This window comes from Mytilus galloprovincialis, chromosome 11, assembly GCF_965363235.1.
Source record: "Mytilus galloprovincialis chromosome 11, xbMytGall1.hap1.1, whole genome shotgun sequence".
Lineage (NCBI taxonomy): Eukaryota > Metazoa > Mollusca > Bivalvia > Mytilida > Mytilidae > Mytilus > Mytilus galloprovincialis.
Window position 1 is genome coordinate 49,466,746 of NC_134848.1, and position 19,659 is coordinate 49,486,404.

Sequence of the window (19,659 nt, forward strand, 5' to 3'; positions counted from 1 at the left end):
GAACGATAATTTTGCTTTGTTGAAGTCTAACTCGACTAAATCTATTGAGAGAGAAAATCATTTTTTTCTAAGACTTTCATACGCCGATCCGATCGATAGGTAATACAGTCCGGAATAATTAAAAAGGAAATGGGTGATATAAGTTAAATTTTAGATCCTGATACGGAATAAGCTGGAGATGTCATAAACTAAAAAATGCTAAAAATGAGTCTCGAAAAAATAGAAATTCTTTTCAAAAAAATAAGTGATAATTCCCTACAAGGGGGTCTTACTGGGGGGGGGGGGGGGTCTGATCCCGGATCCCGCTTACTATTGTGTCATATTCCCGTATCCCGCTTATACAATGTACGTAAGCAATTCTCATTTTTTTCTAATTTCTCGTGTCCCGCCAGACTTCATTTCCGTTTTCACGGCACAATAATTCGACTTTCACGTGTCAAGCTTACTAAAAATCGGCAATCCCGCGTCACACTTAGACCAAAATGAGACCCACCTAATACAGTATCAGTTTCCAATTAGCTGAAAGACTACAAAATTGTTGAGAAGGTGTATTCTACATGCTGTTCCCATATTTTGACTATTTTATTTATATGTCTGTTTAGTTCATGCATCATTGTTAATATAACGGAATTTGATGAGACTGGCGTACAAAGTCAGAGATAAAGCGCTTTAAAACCAGGTTTAACCCATCATTTTCTACATTTGAAAATGTCTGTAACAAGTCAGGAATATGACAGCTGTTGTCCATTCGTTTTTGATGTGTTTTGTCATTTGATTTTGCCATGTGATGAGGGACTTTCCAATTTGATTTTCCTCGAGTTCAGTATTTTTGTGATTTTACTTCTCACTTTATCCCTTAAAAAAATACACAAGATACATTTCTATAGCAAATCACTAAAAACAGTATCATAACATAATATAAGACACAATCTGAATTTTATAACTCTTAGTAATCAATGAGATGAACGATGTACACTTACTCAATAAAATGTACATTTGTTTGGAACCATATTCTGATATGCCAAGCTACACCCTTAGTCAATCAGATGTCTATGAGACAACTTGGGATCTCAAGCAGATATATGTGAAGCTGTACCATCCTTAATAATTTATACATTGTTATCGCAAAGCACTTAGTACATTCTCATTTAATAACACTAGATACATTCTAATAACATAGAATTTTGTTAATTAGTTGTATGAGAAGCTGTGCAGTGACTCAATAAAATTTAGATAATACGTGTACTGATACGCAAAGCTGTGTCCTTACTGAGTCAGATGCTTGAACAACTGTAACCTTATTGTAGCATGTACATTCTTTTAGCATAGCACTAAGTACTTTTTTAAACATAACACCATGTATACTATGATAACATAGCACTATGTACCTTTTTACTAGATACCCCAAGGTACATTATATTAACATAAGAATAAGTTCATTCTTATTAGATACCCGTTTTCCACTGGATACAATATAATAACATAGTATTCACACTTTAATTAGATGAATGAGAAGCTGTACAATTACTGAATAAACTGTAGATTAGACAGGAACCATATTCTGATAGGCAAAGCTGTGCCCTTACTCATTCGGATGCATTTAAGACAATCTTGGGATCTCAATCAGAGGTTTGAGAAAGCTTCACCCTAAGCCATACAGATACTTATGATGTATCCTTTCTCAATCTTTTGTATGAGAAGGTGTATTCTTACTTATTTCATTAAAGATTTTGTAAGATACATTCTTATAGTATACATTTTTGTAGTACATTCTTATAACATAACACAAGACAAGACACATTCTGAACTTAATAGCTTTAGTACTCAACCAGATGAATAAAAAACTGAACACGTGCCATTCAGAAAATTATTATGTATCCTTTCGCAATCTTATGTATGAGAAGGTGTATTCTTACTTATTTCATCAAAGATTTTGCAAGATACATTCTTATAGCATAGCACTGAGTACATTCTTATAACATAACATAAGACTTATTCTGAACTTTATAGCTTTAGTACTCAAGCAGATAAATAGAAAAACTGTACACGTGCTCATTGAAACGTACATTCTTATAGAAAAGCACTAAGTTATTACTTAAAACATAACACAAGATACAGCATATTATCAGCACATTAAGTTCTGTCTTGTTAGATACCACTAGGTACAAAAAAATACCATAGCATTTCAACCTTAATCAGATGAATGCATTTGAGACAAGCTTAGGATCTCAAGCAGATGTTTGAGAAAGCTTCACCCTCAGCTAAACAGATACATGTGCTGTATCTTTTTTTTTTCAATTTTATGTATGAGAAGGTGTTTTCTTTACTTATTTCGTTTAAGGTTTTGCAAGATATATTCTTATAGCATAGCACTAAGTGTATTCTTATAACATAAAATAAGACACATTCTGAACGTTATTGCTTTAGTACTCAATCAGATGAATAAAACACTGTACATTTACTCATTAAAGCGTCCATTCTAATAGCAAAGCACTAAGTTCTTACTTAAAAAACATAACACAAGCTACATTATATTATCAGAAGATTAAGCACAGTCTTGGTAGATACTACTAGATACAATAAAATCACATAGCATTTAAACCTAAATTAGATGAATGAGAAGCTGCGAAATCACTCAATACACTGTAGATTAGACTGGAACCATATTATGATATGTTTGCCAAGCTGTACCCTTACTCATTCAAATGCATTTGAGACGAGCTTAAGATCTCAGCCAGATGTTTGAGAAAGCTTCACCCTAAGCCATATAGACACATATGTTGCATCCTTTCTCAATCTTATGTATGAGAAGTTGTATTTTCTTATTTCGTTAAAGATTTTGCAAGATACATTCTTATAGCATAGCACTAAGTACATTATTATCTCATAGCACTAAGTACATTCCTATAATATAACACAAGACAAGACACATTCTGATTTTTCTAGCTTTAGTATTCAATCAGATGAATAAAACACTATACACTAACTCATTAAAACGTACATTATCATAGCGAAGCACTAAATTCTTACTTAAAAAACATAACGCAAGGTACATTATATTATCAGAAAATTAAGCACAGTCTTGTTAGATCCCACTAGATACAATAAAATAACATAGCATTTAAACCTTTATTAGATGAATGAGAAGCTGTGCAATTACTCAATAAACTGTAGATTCGACTATAACCACATTCTGATATGTTTGCAAAGCAGTGCACTTACTCATTTAAATGCATTTGAGACAAACTTGAGATTTAAGGCAGATGTTTGAGAAAGCTTCACCCTAAGCCATACAGACACATATGTTGTATCCTTTCTCAATCTTATGTATGAGAAGTTGTATTTTTCTTATTTCGTCAAAGATTTTGCAAGAAACATTCTTATAGCATAGCACTAAGTACATTATTATCTCACAGCACTAAGTAAATTCCTATAATGTAACACAAGACAAGACACATTCTGAACTTTATAGCTTTGGTAATCAATCAGATGAATAAAAAACTATACACTAACTCATTAAAACGTTCATTCTTATAGCAAAGCACTAAGTTCTTACTTAAAAAACATAACACAAGCTACATTAAATTATCAGACGATTAAGCACAGTCTTGTTAGATATCACTAGATACAATAAAATCACATAGCATTTAAACCTTAATCAGATGAATGAAAAACCTGTGCAATTACTCAATGAACTGTAGATTAGACTAGAACCATATTCTGATATGCAAAGCTGTGCCCTTACTCATTCAGATGCATTTGAGAAAAGTTTGGGATCTCAAGCAGATGTTTGAGAAAGCTTCACCCTCAGCCATACAGATACATGTGATGCATCAATTTTCAATCTTACATATGAGAAAGTGTATTCTTTACTTATTTCGTTAAAGGTTTTGCAAGATACATTCATATAGCATAGCACTAAGTACATTCTTATAACATATAATAAGACACATTCTGAACTTTATAGCTTTAGTACTCAATCAGATGAATAAAAAACTGTACACGTACTCATTAAAGCGTACATTCTTATAGCAAAGCACTAAGTTCTTACTTAAAAAACATAACACAAGGTACCTTATATTATCAGAAGATTAAGCACAGTCTTGTTGGATACCACTAGATACAATAAAATAACATAGCATTTAAACCTTTATTGGATGAATGAGAAGCTGTGCAATTACTCAATAAACTGTAGATTAGACTGGAACCATATTCTGATATGTTTGCAAAGCTGTGCCCTCTCTCATTCAAATGCATTTGAGACAAGCTTGGGATTTCAGGCAGATGTTTGAAAAAGCTTCACCCTAAGCCATACAGACACATATGTTGTATCCTTTCTCAATCTTATGTATGAGAAGTTGTATTTTTCTTATTTCGTCAAAGATTTTGCAAGAAACATTCTTATAGCATAGCACTAAGTACATTATTATCTCATAGCACTAAGTAAATTCCTATAATGTAACACAAGACAAGACACATTCTGAACTTTATAGCTTCAGTAATCAATTAGATGAATAAAAAACTATACACTAACTCATTAAAACGTTCATTCTTATAGCAAAGCACTAAGTTCTTGCTTAAAAAACATAACACAAGCTACATTATATTATCAGACGATTAAGCACAGTCTTGTTAGATATCACTAGATACAATAAAATCACATAGCATTTAAACCTTAATCAGATGAATGAAAACCTGTGCAATTACTCAATAAACTGTAGATTAGATTAGAACCATATTCTTATATGCAAAGCTGTGCCCTTACTCATTCAAATACATTTGAGAAAAGCTTGGGATCTCAAGCAGATGTTTGAGAAAGCTTCACCCTCAGCCTTACAGATACATGTGATGCATCAATTTTCAATCTTATATATGAGAAAGTGTATTCTTTACTTATTTCGTTAAAGGTTTTGCAAGATACATTCATATAGCATAGCACTAAGTACATTCTTATAACATATAATAAGACACATTCTGAACTTTATAGCTTTAGTACTCAATCAGATGAATAAAAAACTGTACACGTACTCATTAAAGCGTACATTCTTATAGCAAAGCACTAAGTTCTTACTTAAAAAACATAACACAAGGTACCTTATATTATCAGAAGATTAAGCACAGTTTTGTTAGATACCACTAGATACAATAAAATAACATAGCATTTAAACCTTTATTAGATGAATGAGAAGCTGTGCAATTAATCAATAAACTGTAGATTAGATTGGAACCATATTCTGATATGTTTGTAAAGCTGTGCCCTCTCTCATTCAAATGCAGTTGAGACAAGCTTGGGATTTCAGGCAGATGTTTGAAAAAGCTTCACCCTAAGCCATACAGACACATATGTTGTATCCTTTCTCAATCTTATGTATGAGAATTTGTATTTTTCTTATTTCGTCAAAGATTTTGCAAGAAACATTCTTATAGCATAGCACTAAGTACATTATTATCTCATAGCACTAAGTAAATCCCTATAATGTAACACAAGACAAGACACATTCTGAACTTTATAGCTTCAGTAATCAATTAGATGAATAAAAAACTATACACTAACTCATTAAAACGTTCATTCTTATAGCAAAGCACTAAGTTCTTACTTAAAAAACATAACACAAGCTACATTATATTATCAGACGATTAAGCACAGTCTTGTTAGATATCACTAGATACAATAAAATCACATAGCATTTAAACCTTAATCAGATGAATGAAAACCTGTGCAATTACTCAATAAACTGTAGATTAGATTAGAACCATATTCTTATATGCAAAGCTGTGCCCTTACTCATTCAGATGCATTTGAGAAAAGCTTGGGATCTCAAGCAGATGTTTGAGAAAGCTTCACCCTCAGCCATACAGATACATGTGATGCATCAATTTTCAATCTTATATATGAGAAAGTGTATTCTTTACTTATTTCGTTAAAGGTTTTGCAACATACATTCATATAGCATAGCACTAAGTACATTCTTATAACATATAATAAGACACATTCTGAACTTTATAGCTTTAGTACTCAATCAGATGAATAAAAAACTGTACACGTACTCATTAAAGCGTACATTCTTATAGCAAAGCACTAAGTTCTTACTTAAAAAACATAACACAAGGTACCTTATATTATCAGAAGATTAAGCACAGTCTTGTTAGATACCACAAGTTACAATAAAATAACATAGCATTTAAACCTTTATTAGATGAATGAGAAGCTGTGCAATTACTCAATAAACTGTAGATTAGACTGGAACAATATTCTGATATGTTTGCAAAGCTGTGCCCTCTCTCATTCAAATGCATTTGAGACAAGCTTGGGATTTCATGCAGATGTTTGAGAAAGCTTCACCCTAAGCCATACAGACACATATGTTGTATCCTTTCTCAATCTTATGTATGAGAAGTTGTATTTTTCTTATTTCGTCAAAGATTTTGCAAGAAACATTCTTATAGCATAGCACTAAGTACATTATTATCTCATAGCACTAAGTAAATTCCTATAATGTAACACAAGACAAGACACATTCTGAACTTTATAGCTTTAGTAATCAATCAGATAAATAAAAAACTATACACTAACTCATTAAAACGTTCATTCTTATAGCAAAGCACTAAGTTCTTACTTAAAAAACATAACACAAGCTACATTATATTATCAGACGATTAAGCACAGTCTTGTTAGATATCACTAGATACAATAAAATCACATAGCATTTAAACCTTAATCAGATGAATGAAAACCTGTGCAATTACTCAATAAACTGTAGATTAGATTAGAACCATATTCTTATATGCAAAGCTGTGCCCTTACTCATTCAGATGCATTTGAGAAAAGCTTGGGATCTCAAGCAGATGTTTGAGAAAGCTTCACACTCAGCCATACAGATACATGTGATGCAACAATTTTCAATCTTATATATGAGAAAGTGTATTCTTTACTTATTTCGTTAAAGGTTTTGCAAGATACATTCATATAGCATAGCACTAAGTACATTCCTATAACATATAATAAGACACATTCTGCACTTTAGAGCTTTAGTAATCAATCAGATGAATAAAAAACTGTACACGTACTCATCAAAGCGTACATTCTTATAGCAAAGCACTAAGTTCTTACTTAAAAAACATAACACAAGGTACCTTATATTATCAGAAGATTAAGCACAGTCTTGTTAGATACCACTAGATACAATAAAATAACATAGCATTTAAACCTTTATTAGATGAATGAGAAGCTGTGCAATTACTCAATAAACTGTAGATTAGACTGGAACCATATTCTGATATGTTTGCAAAGCTGTGCCCTCTCTCATTCAAATGCATTTGAGACAAGCTTGGGATTTCAGGCAGATGTTTGAGAAAGCTTCACCCTAAGCCATACAGACACATATGTTGTATCCTTTCTCAATCTTATGTATGAGAAGTTGTATTTTTCTTATTTCGTCAAAGATTTTGCAAGAAACATTCTTATAGCATAGCACTAAGTACATTATTATCTCATAGCACTAAGTAAATTCCTATAATGTAACACAAGACAAGACACATTCTGAACTTTATAGCTTTAGTAATCAATCAGATAAATAAAAAACTATACACTAACTCATTAAAACGTTCATTCTTATAGCAAAGCACTAAGTTCTTACTTAAAAAACATAACACAAGCTACATTATATTATCAGACGATTAAGCACAGTCTTGTTAGATATCACTAGATACAATAAAATCACATAGCATTTAAACCTTAATCAGATGAATGAAAACCTGTGCAATTACTCAATAAACTGTAGATTAGATTAGAACCATATTCTTATATGCAAAGCTGTGCCCTTACTCATTCAGATGCATTTGAGAAAAGCTTGGGATCTCAAGCAGATGTTTGAGAAAGCTTCACACTCAGCCATACAGATACATGTGATGCATCAATTTTCAATCTTATATATGAGAAAGTGTATTCTTTACTTATTTCGTTAAAGGTTTTGCAAGATACATTCATATAGCATAGCACTAAGTACATTCCTATAACATATAATAAGACACATTCTGCACTTTAGAGCTTTAGTACTCAATCAGATGAATATAAAACTGTACACGTACTCATCAAAGCGTACATTCTTATAGCAAAGCACTAAGTTCTTACTTAAAAAACATAACACAAGGTACCTTATATTATCAGAAGATTAAGCACAGTCTTGTTAGATACCACTAGATACAATAAAATAACATAGCATTTAAACCTTTATTAGATGAATGAGAAGCTGTGCAATTACTCAATAAACTGTAGATTAGACTGGAACCATATTCTGATATGTTTGCAAAGCTGTGCCCTCTCTCATTCAAATGCATTTGAGACAAGCTTGGGATTTCAGGCAGATGTTTGAGAAAGCTTCACCCTAAGCCATACAGACACATATGTTGTATCCTTTCTCAATCTTATGTATGAGAAGATGTATTTTTCTTATTTCGTCAAAGATTTTGCAAGAAACATTCTTATAGCATAGCACTAAGTACATTATTATCTCATAGCACTAAGTACATTCCTATAATATAACACAAAGCAAGACACATTCTGAATATTATAGCTTTAGTACTCAATCAGATGAATAAAAAACTATACACTTTCTCATTAAAACGTACATTCTTATAGCAAAGCACTAAGTTCTTACTTAAAAAACATAACACAAGGTACATTGTATTATCAGAAGATAAAGCACTGTCTTGGTAGATACCGCTAGATACAATAAAATCACATAGCATTTAAACCTTAATCAGATGAATGAGAACCTGTGCAATTACTCAATAAACTGTACATTAGACTGGAACCATATTCTGATATGCAAAGCTGTGCCCTTACTCATTCAGATGCATTTGAGAAAAGCTTGGGATCTCAAGCAGATGTTTGAGAAAGCTTCACACTCAGCCATACAGATACATGTGATGCATCAATTTTCAATCTTATATATGAGAAAGTGTATTCTTTACTTATTTCGTTAAAGGTTTTGCAAGATACATTCATATAGCATAGCACTAAGTACATTCCTATAACATATAATAAGACACATTCTGCACTTTAGAGCTTTAGTAATCAATCAGATGAATAAAAAACTGTACACGTACTCATCAAAGCGTACATTCTTATAGCAAAGCACTAAGTTCTTACTTAAAAAACATAACACAAGGTACCTTATATTATCAGAAGATTAAGCACAGTCTTGTTAGATACCACTAGATACAATAAAATAACATAGCATTTAAACCTTTATTAGATGAATGAGAAGCTGTGCAATTACTCAATAAACTGTAGATTAGACTGGAACCATATTCTGATATGTTTGCAAAGCTGTGCCCTCTCTCATTCAAATGCATTTGAGACAAGCTTGGGATTTCAGGCAGATGTTTGAGAAAGCTTCACCCTAAGCCATACAGACACATATGTTGTATCCTTTCTCAATCTTATGTATGAGAAGTTGTATTTTTCTTATTTCGTCAAAGATTTTGCAAGAAACATTCTTATAGCATAGCACTAAGTACATTATTATCTCATAGCACTAAGTAAATTCCTATAATGTAACACAAGACAAGACACATTCTGAACTTTATAGCTTTAGTAATCAATCAGATAAATAAAAAACTATACACTAACTCATTAAAACGTTCATTCTTATAGCAAAGCACTAAGTTCTTACTTTAAAAACATAACACAAGCTACATTATATTATCAGACGATTAAGCACAGTCTTGTTAGATATCACTAGATACAATAAAATCACATAGCATTTAAACCTTAATCAGATGAATGAAAACCTGTGCAATTACTCAATAAACTGTAGATTAGATTAGAACCATATTCTTATATGCAAAGCTGTGCCCTTACTCATTCAAATGCATTTGAGAAAAGCTTGGGATCTCAAGCAGATGTTTGAGAAAGCTTCACACTCAGCCATACAGATACATGTGATGCATCAATTTTCAATCTTATATATGAGAAAGTGTATTCTTTACTTATTTCGTTAAAGGTTTTGCAAGATACATTCATATAGCATAGCACTAAGTACATTCCTATAACATATAATAAGACACATTCTGCACTTTAGAGCTTTAGTACTCAATCAGATGAATAAAAAACTGTACACGTACTCATCAAAGCGTACATTCTTATAGCAAAGCACTAAGTTCTTACTTAAAAAACATAACACAAGGTACCTTATATTATCAGAAGATTAAGCACAGTCTTGTTAGATACCACTAGATACAATAAAATAACATAGCATTTAAACCTTTATTAGATGAATGAGAAGCTGTGCAATTACTCAATAAACTGTAGATTAGACTGGAACCATATTCTGATATGTTTGCAAAGCTGTGCCCTCTCTCATTCAAATGCATTTGAGACAAGCTTGGGATTTCAGGCAGATGTTTGAGAAAGCTTCACCCTAAGCCATACAGACACATATGTTGTATCCTTTCTCAATCTTATGTATGAGAAGATGTATTTTTCTTATTTCGTCAAAGAGTTTGCCAGAAACATTCTTATAGCATAGCACTAAGTACATTATTATCTCATAGCACTAAGTAAATTCCTATAATGTAACATAAGACAAGACACATTCTGAACTTTATAGCTTTAGTAATCAATCAGATGAATAAAAAACTATACACTAACTCATTAAAACGTTCATTCTTATAGCAAAGCACTAAGTTCTTACTTAAAAAACATAACACAAGCTACATTATATTATCAGACGATTAAGCACAGTCTTGTTAGATATCACTAGATACAATAAAATCACATAGCATTTAAACCTTAATCAGATGAATGAAAACCTGTGCAATTACTCAATAAACTGTAGATTAGATTAGAACCATAGTCTGATATGCAAAGCTGTGCCCTTACTCATTCAGATGCATTTGAGAAAAGCTTCACCCTCAGCCATACAAATACATGTGATGCATCAATTTTCAATCTTATATATGAGAAAGTGTATTCTTTACTTATTTCGTTAAAGGTTTTGCAAGATACATTCATATAGCATAGCACTAAGGACATTCTTATAACATATAATACAACACATTCTGAACTTTATAGCTTTAGTACTCAATCAGATGAATAAAAAACTGTGCACGTACTCATTAAAGCGTACATTCTTATATCAAAGCACTAATTCTTACTTAAAAAACATAACACAAGGTACCTTATATTATCAGAAAATTAAGCACAGTCTTGTTAGATACCACTAGATACAATAAAATAACATAGCATTTAAACCTTTATTAGATGAATGAGAAGCTGTGCAATTACTCAATAAACTGTAGATTAGACTGGAACCATATTCTGATATGTTTCCAAAGCTGTGCCCTCTCTCATTCAAATGCATTTGAGACAAGCTTGGGATTTCAGGCAGATGTTTGAGAAAGCTTCACCCTATGCCATACAGACACATATGTTGTATCCTTTCTCAATCTTATGTATGAGAAGTTGTATTTTTCTTATTTCGTCAAAGATTTTGCAAGAAACATTCTTATAGCATAGCACTAAGTACATTATTATCTCATAGCACTAAGTAAATTTCTATAATGAAACACAAGACAAGACACATTCTGAACTTTATAGCTTTAGTAATCAATCAGATGAATAAAAAACTATAGACTAACTCATTAAAACGTTCATTCTAATAGCAAAGCACTAAGTTCTTACTTAAAAAACATAACACAAGCTACATTATATTATCAGACGATTAAGCACAGTCTTTTTAGATATCACTAGATACAATAAAATCACATAGCATTTAAACCTTAATCAGATGAATGAAAACCTGTGCATTTACTCAATAAACTAGATTAGACTAGAACCATATTCTGATATGCAAAGCTGTGCCCTTACTCATTCAGATGCATTTGAGAAAAGCTTGGGATCTCCAGCAGATGTTTGAGAAAGCTTCACCCTCAGCCATACAGATACATGTGATGCATCAATTTTCAATCTTATATATGAGAAAGTGTATTCTTTACTTATTTCGTTAAAGGTTTTGCAAGATACATTCATATAGCATAGCACTTAGTACATTCTTATAACATATAATAAGATACATTCTGAACTTTATAGCTTTAGTACTCAATCAGATGAATAAAAAACTGTACACGTACTCATTAAAGCGTACATTCTTATAGCAAAGCACTAAGTTATTACTTAAAAAACATAACACAAGGTACCTTATATTATCAGAAGATTAAGCACAGTCTTGTTAGATACCACTAGATACAATAAAATAACATGGCATTTAAACCTTTATTAGATGAATGAGATGCTGTGCAATTACTCAATAAACTGTAGATTAGACTGGAACCATATTCTGATATGTTTGCAAAGCTGTGCTCTCACTCATTCAAATACATTTGATACAAGCTTGGGATTTCAGGCAGAATTTTGAGAAAGCTTCATCCTAAGCCATACAGACACATATGTTGTATCCTTTCTCAATCTTATGTACGAGAAGTTGTATTTTTCTTATTTCGTCAAAGATTTTGCAAGAAACATTCTTATAGCATAGCACTAAGTACATTATTATCTCATAGCACTAAGTAAATTCCTATAATGTAACACAAGACAAGACACATTCTGAACTTTATAGCTTTAGTAATCAATCAGATGAATAAAAAAACTATACACTTACTCATTAAAACGTACATTCTTATAGCAAAGCGCTAAGTTCTTACTGCACTAAGTACATTATTATCTCATAGCACTAAGTACATTCCTATAATATAACACAAAGCAAGACACATTCTGAATTTTATAGCTTTAGTACTCAATCAGATGAAAAAAAAACTATACACTTTCTTATTAAAACGTACATTCTTATAGCAAAGCACTAAGTTCTTACTTTAAAAACATAACACAAGGTACATTGTATTATCAGAAGATTAAGCACAGTCTTGGTAGATACCACTAGATACAATAAAATCACATAGCATTTAAACCTTAATCAGATGAATGAGAACCTGTGCAATTACTCAATAAACTGTACATTAGACTGGAACCATATTCTGATATGCAAAGCTGTGCCCTTACTCATTCAGATGCATTTGAGAAAAGCTTGGGATCTCAAGCAGATGTTTGAGAAAAGTTCACCCTCAGCCAGACGGATACATGTGATGCATCAATTTTCAATCTTATGTATGAGAAGGTGTATTCTTTACTTATTTCGTTACAGGTTTTGCAAGATACATTCTTATAGCATAGTACTAAGTACATTCTTATAACATAAAATAAGACACGTTCTGAACTTTATAGCTTTAGTACTCAATCAGATGAATAAAAAACTGTACACGTACTCATTAAAGCGTACATTCTTATAGCAAAGCACTAAGTTCTTACTCAAAAAACATAACACAAGGTACCTTATATTATCAGAAGATTAAGTACATTCTTGTTAGATACTAAAAGATACAGTAAAATAACATAGCATTTAATCCTAAATCAGATGAATGAGAAGCTGTGCAATTACTCAATAAACTGTAGATTAGACTGGAACCATATTCTGATATGTTTCCAAAGCTGTGCCCTTACTCATTCAAATGCATTTGAGACAAGCTTGGGATTTCAGGCAGATGTTTGAGAAAGCTTCACCCTAAGCCATACAGACACATATGTTGAATTCTTTCTCAATCTTATGTATGAGAAGTTGTATTTTTCTTATTTCGTCAAAGATTTTGCAAGAAACATTCTTATAGCATAGTTCTAAGTACATTATTATCTCATAGCAATAAGTAAATTCCTATAATGTAACACAAGACAAGACACATTCTGAACTTTATAGCTTTCGTACTCAATCAGATGAATAAAAAACTATACACTTTACTTATTTCATTAAAGATTTTGCAAAATATATTCTTATAGCATAGCACTAAGTACATTCTTATAACATAAAATAAGACCCATTCTGAACACTATAGCTTTAGTACTCAATCAGAAGAATAAAAAAATTGTACACGTACTCATTTAAACGTACATTCTTATAGCAAAGCACTAAGTTCTTACTTAACAACATAACATAAAGTACATTACATTATCAGAAGATTAAGTACATTCTTGTTAGATACCACTAGATAAAATAAAATAACATAGCATTTAAACATTAATCAGATGAATGAGAATCTGTACAAATACTTAATAAACTGTAGATTTAGTGGGAACCATTTTCTGATGTTTGAAAAGCTGTGCCCTTACTCATTCAGATGCATTGAGGACAAGCTTGGGGTCTCTAGCATATGTTTGAGAAAGCTTAACCCTAAGTCATACAGACACATATGATGTATTCTTTCTCAATCTTATGTATGAGAAGCTGTATTTTTACTTATTTCGTTGATGATTTTGCAAGATACATTCTCATAGCATAGCACTAAGTACATTATTCATGTGAAAGGTGCACAGCAGTGAACATGATTTGCAACATGCTTTGTCTGAATTGTTTTAATTTTTGTATATTGTTGTATAGACAGTGAAAAGTCAATTTTGATATAGTCCTGATCCAGGATAAACATTAAATAATACTTTAAACAAATGTAACGGATGTTACAAAAACTTTTCGTTTTGTTTTTATTATATCTAAACTCTTCTTTAGTCTTAGATGCATGGTTTTTATTGTAGTAAGTGTCTTTGAACTAGCTATCAGAAACTGCCAGTTCTCTCTGATCAGTACTTACAGTTTATGTATTTTTGTTGTGATCATGGACGTCATACTAAACTCCGAAATATACACTAAAATAAAAAGCATACAATAAAAATGAGAATGGAAATGGGGAATGTGTCAAAGAGACAACAACCCGACCATAGAAAAAACAACAGCAGAAGGTCACTAACAGGTCTTCAATGTAGCGAGAAAGACTAACAAAGGCCATAGGCTCCTGACTTGGGACATGCTCAAAAATGCAAAACTGATTACAAATTCTTAAGTTGTATGGTTTCATTCAACATGTGATTGCCAACGAGATAATTGTTTACCAGAGACCAGAGGACGAGAGTATCAACACCTATAGTTTACCATAGTGCCTTTCTTAAATTAGCAAATCCTTATGCCGTAGAATATGATTTTAAAGGGTCTGGCATGAAAATGTATGAAAAATAAGTAAAATACTGAATTCCAAGAAATTTAAATGTCAAATGGCAAAATCAAAAGCTCAAACAATTATATCTGAACTCGTACATACTTTATCCTGTAGAAACTGTTAGGTTAAACCGGTTTTATAGCAAGCAAGACAAAGTTTTCTCTTGTTTCACTGTACATGCAAGTTCATACAATGTGAAGTGTGGTACGTGACTCATCATTAGTAGTGGAGCGGCGGAGAAGACAATTTTAGAAATTTAAATTACCTAAATACCTCATGGGATTTTAAAAGCTCATTGGAAAGCTGAAATCGTGTAGTTTTTGAAAATAGGTGTCGTAAATATAAAATCTGGTACAATTATACCGAAAATCAAGGTCAAAAGTCATCACTTAAAAAAATCCTATTTTCATCTGGAGAAACAATACCATTGATATTTCTCAAAATTAACAATCTATTCAAAAAATTATATGAATAGTTTTATGTAGAAATGCGTTAGTTCGTACAAAATCTTTTTCATATTTGCACATGACGTAAGAACAACGTTTTTTAAAACTTTTTTAAAGGTAGTCCGTGGTATACAAATTATAAAGCCTAATAAAGAACAGTAACAGAATAACCTTATTATTTGACCTCGACAAATAGCATTTCTTGAATTCTTTATGATAAAAGTTTTCCAAAGAGTATCCGAAATGCATAGTTGATAAATCAAACCAAATGTGCAATCATGTTAAATTTTCTTTCGGTTTTCAAGGATTCAACATGTCACTGAGTTTTCTTGTTATTTCAGCATTCGCTACACTAGTCAAAAACCTCCGAACCTCGTCAAACTTGACACAAAAACCATTTGCATTTAAATTTTCAATCACATACTTCGATCCGAACTCATGATACAACTGTACTGCAAGATTAAGAGTAAATGAAGTAGTTATGTTATTACAATTTGACAATTTTACTGCTAGAGCAGCACCTTTTCTTCGAATTTCATGCGAAATATCCATTAATACAGAAGAAAATGTTTCAAAAGACTTTTTGTCAAGAAGCCAAGTAACAAAACTTATCATACAGGGTAGCACCATTAATAACATCTGACATTTCCAACGATACTTCGTCATTTGCATGATAATAATAAGATACATAAACATTTTCCATTTTTGTCTTAATATTGAGGCTGTTTCATAAAGTACATGCATATCGGTTTGTTCGTTGGTTTTGTTAAAGTTACATGTACCTAAGTCGGCTTTTATCTCAAGCATTTCTAATTCTGCTTAGATGTTATTCGCTGCTTTAACGGCGTCTCCAATGGAAATATCGCTAGCAAATAGAAATGCTAGATTTACGTTGTTCTTGTTGAGCAAAAAATACAATGGCATCCCTGTAGTGCTTCTCAAGTTAAGCCTTAAGTTTAGAGTAATTACAGTATGTCTTACTTACTTTAATAGGTAAAAAAGACTGGTACATTGTCAAAAGTTATGACAATACGGGAGACTTTTTTTCACGAATAAGGTCTCTGTCTATAATTTCAACTTATCTTTCAAAAGCCAAATCATACGCAGATTTATCAGTGGATTTTGGTCTATATGCCAAGTATGTGGTCAGACATGCTGCGTGATACACTGCATTATAAAGCAAATTATCTTGCTCTATTCGATTAATCATTTCAGCGTCGCATGCTCTAACAGCAGCATCTTTAAGATTGACTAACCTTTCAGCAGATAAAATTGTATGTAATGTTTTCACCCTTTTATGAGACATTATTTTGCAAATAATACTCTTTGGTGTATTGTGATCATTATTTTCATGCACCAAACATTTAGATAAATCGGAATTTATATCTGGTGTTTCCTTAATTTTCAGCTAAAGAACATGATACTGATTTTAAATTCTTCTTACTTGTGTAGCTTTTATAACATGACCTATGATACCTAAATACGGGTATTTCACTTGCTGTTTCATTGCAGAATTCATTCAAATAACAAAAAAAAAATCATCACGTCTCTTTGCTGCAGCATTTATCAGACTTTTTCTTTCAGATTCTGTTGATGTTATTAAAATTTCTTCAACAACCGAATCACAGATAATACATTTATCAACACCAACATCCACTCTCTTGTTTTTGGCATCTGGCTGGACCAGTTTTAACGAGACTGTAGAAGTGTCCATTTGATTGAATAAAAAACAAATCAAACACACCTGAAAACCAAACAAACCCTAAAATGATATTCTCGTTCCCAATTAAATTCAACAAAAACGAACAAAACAATACCAAACAACATAAATTAATCACAAGGTTTCGATAATTATAAAATGAACAAGTAATATGCTTGTAAATGACTACAAATGACCTTCGCTAAATCGCTGAATGTGGGACTATAACTAGAAATCACAACAATGTCGGTAAATCTGAGACAAATATTCGGACTTATAATCTGGATAAAAAGCAGATATTTAGCCAAATATCTATCTTATTAGGAATCAACTTCAAAAAGTAAATCGGGTAGATTGGAGTATTATAAGACGGCTTTACAGTTGTGCCTTTAAAATACACCTATACTGCACGCGCAAATAATGCTAGGTGAAAAACGAAGATTTTTCAGTGTTATTTTCAACAATTTTCAGATGCATTGTGCTTTCTTTACATATAGGACTATTTGGAAATGCCCTTATATTGTATGAAGTGCAAGAATAACTGTATTTACCAATTTCGTTCACACATTATTTTTAAGAACGGGTTTGTTATGAAAGGAGTAGGTTCAGTAAGACCCCTTTTTTGCCCCAAAATATAGCAGTTTTAGAAAATTGTGAAAATGTAATCTTTAAGCTATATTTTGGAAAGTCAAATGCTTCTGCTGCATAAATATGAGCTGTTTTTGACAATACAATGCACAAATATCGCGTTCTAGCATCATTAAGTCATGCTAAATTACTGAAATCTTCAAAATTTTAGCATTTTGGTGAATTTTTAGACGGTTTCCGTCTGAAATGAAAGTGGCCGCATTCGTGTTCATTCATAATATTGAAATGTAAGTTGTATTTGATGATAATACAAAATATATATAAAGGTTGAGGATGAACACGGATGCGGCCACTTTCATTTTTGACAAAAACCATCTGAAAAGTGACGTTTGTTAGCATATTTGATATATTTTTCATATTTAAGCTTGAATCAGAGCGTTTTTAGTGACTAAATCAGTTTAAATCTTTCACATAAACTAATTGAATCAATTAAAATAGACACTTAAGTGTTTAAAAAGTGTCCAAAAACATTCCTTAGATGAACCTGAAATTTGAGGCCAAAATCGGTCCTTACCGGACCTACTCCTTTGTCTACCGAATCAGTCGTGGGGTATTCGATGCAAATTTGGTAACGTCAGTTAAGGCTATTTTTAACGTCATTTGTAACGTCATTTGTACCACATTTGATATTTACGACAAACACTTGTCTAAAGCTGAATAATCGATAGACAATTTTAGACCTTAAAATTCCATGAGGTATTTAGGTAATTTAAAATCGTTAACTAAGCGACTTTTTCAACATTCGCCGCTCCACTATAGGCACACTGCAAAAAATCGGAAACGAAAACTAACGGCATTTATGCTGAAAACAATAACGAAAAACAAATATGACATACAGATACAAACGCTGTTCATATAACACTTAAAAAACTCTTAAATATATATGGAAAAACCACGGAAGAAATAATTATTTCAGCTGTAGTTAGTATCATACGGAGCTCTTACGAGTAGATTAAATTATTCGTATGTACACAAAATGTGTGCCTCTATGTTTCATATATTGAATTCCTAATTCGATCTCATCTTTACACTCCGTAGGTGGCCTGTTGCAAGGCAAAATGTCTGTCCCTATCCAATATACCCTCATTTTCCAGTGGCAATTTCCCCGACCATCATCCCAGATGGCCTCTATTGTGACAAGACCTACCTATTGTATTTATTGTGAACTTGTTCTCGTCCTAAATATGCATGAAATATTTGCCACTGGACGTTAAGTAACCAACAATCAATCAATCATCTTAACACAATGCCTAAAAGAATATTATAATTTGTTCGCATTAGATACGGCTGTAATATTGAAAGCATAAACCTTATATGGAATGTAAAGGGACGTAACACGGCTACTAACCGTGTATGAGATAGGCCCCGCCTCCCTACTAACCTAATATCAAATATAAATGTATAGGAGGTAAGATAATATAATTTGTTCGCATTAGATACGACTGTCATATTGAAAGCATAAACCTTTAACCATCGATATTCAGATGTACTTTTTGTGACCATGTTTTAACATGGAAACGAAATATCGTCTTTGATTAAGGAGTAATGAAAATAGTATAGTTAACATTCAAGTCTATGAAAGGAATCGGAAAAATATGCTGTCGTCTTTTTCTTAGCTGATTGTTTCAGACATGTATAACCAGCTAGTCCAGAATTGAAAACTTGTTGGTTCATTTTTACGGAATGTTCAGTTTAGGATCAAATTCACATCAAATGAGCTTCATGTGGACGACTGTTTATATCATACCTTTCTTTTATCTTCTATTGTAT